This window comes from Myotis davidii, unplaced genomic scaffold (assembly GCF_000327345.1).
Source record: "Myotis davidii unplaced genomic scaffold, ASM32734v1 scaffold648, whole genome shotgun sequence".
Classification (NCBI taxonomy): domain Eukaryota; kingdom Metazoa; phylum Chordata; class Mammalia; order Chiroptera; family Vespertilionidae; genus Myotis; species Myotis davidii.
The window spans coordinates 1,072,230-1,073,961 of record NW_006299603.1 but is presented as its reverse complement, the minus strand read 5'-3'; positions in this window follow the sequence as shown (position 1 = coordinate 1,073,961).

The following is a 1,732-nucleotide window of genomic DNA, read 5'->3' as shown; positions in this document are numbered from 1 at the left end:
ACCAATAAACTAAAAGGAAAGTATCCCTGGCTTTGACTTCATTAAATGAAAAACTTTAGTATATCTAAAAAATCAACAACAATGAAAAAGTAAATAGACGGAAAAATGTTTATAGCAGCTAAGGCCATGGGTGAAATAGCCTTAGTAAAGACCAAAAGATCATTGGAGAGAGAAGTCAAACTGACAATTTATGAGGGAATTGGCTATAAATGTATAATATTGTACCTCACTAGTCATCAAACAGATACAAATTCGAGATATTTTTTTCTCTTGGTATGAAATTAGCAAAGATTAAAGGAAATTTTTAAAATATATATATTTTATTGATTTTTTTACAGAGAGGAAGGGAGAGAGATAGTTAGAAACATCGATGAGAGAGAAATATCGATCAGGCGCCTCCTGCACATCTCCCACTGGGGATGTGCCCCCAACCCAGGTACATGCCCTTGACCGGAATCGAACCCAGGACCCTTCAGTGCTATCCATTTTAGGAAGTTAGAAAATAAAAAGCAAGTATTTCTTTTTTTGAGAAACATCGATTTATTTTTTCACTTATTTATGCATTCATTGGTTGATTCTTGTATGTGCCTTGACCGGATGGGGGATCCAACCCAAAACCTTGGCGTAGCTGGCGGATGCTCTAACCCAGTGGGTGCCAACCTGTGGTCTGCGGACCACTGGTGGTCCCTGAGGTCCGAAAGGTTGGCGACCGCTGCTCTAACCAACCGAGCAACCCAGCCAGGGCAAGACATGATGCCATCCACTGACGGGGTTCAGATAATTTCATCAAATAATTTTTCTTATAGAAATCTACGCTGAGGAAATTATCTAATTCTTCTACGATGATTTTACATTTACTCTTATTACAGAAAACGATGGAAAAAAAAATAGGAAGAAACTCCCGAAGTGTGGCCATATTATTAAAAGGTAAAAACATGATTTTCGTTTTTAATGCACTACCAAGGGGATCAGGATTTCCGCCTCATCTAATCAGAAGCGAGTGTTGTTGGTCATTTAACAGGACCCTAATGTGTCTGTGATGTTCCGGGGGGAGTGCCTAAGAACACACAGTGCTCTCCTTGCTTTCGAATCACCCGGACACAGACCTGCTTTCTGGACACTCGGGAGCCCCACATCTTGGCGACTTTGGCAAAAATGCCTTTCATTTCCTCTCGCCCGGAGCAGCGGAGGGCAGGCAGCACCCTCGCCCCGCCCGTCCCGCCTGCGCCCCCCACACTGTCCCTTACAAACAGCTCGCGTGGCTGCTGCGGACCTGCCCACGCCCCCCCTTCCCCCCCCGCCCCTGGAGCGCACACCCGGGCCCAGGCGGCGTGCCTTTCAAGACCAGGGCCTGCCGACCCTAGGATCCCATCGCGGATCCCCTCTCCTTCATGCCGCTCCAGCTTTCTCAAACCTGTCAAAACGGACTTGGCCTCCAGACCCTGGCAGCGTCTCTCCTTTCCTCCCCGTGGCCACCCTGTGCCGTGCCCAGCCCTGCCTTGTGGTTTTTATTGTCCGTATCGCCAAGCCGAGGGGGGGTGAGGGTGCCAGGACCAGACAAGGGCAGGCCCGGGCCCCCGCGGGCTTCCCCCGCTACTTGCGGTGCTGCTGGAAGTCAGGATCATCTCGCGCCAGGGGCGCACGCAGGGTGACCCAGAGTTCCGTAGAACCCAGGCACCCGCGGCGAGCGGACCTAACCTTCTCGGGGCTCAGGCCGGATTCACTCGGGAAA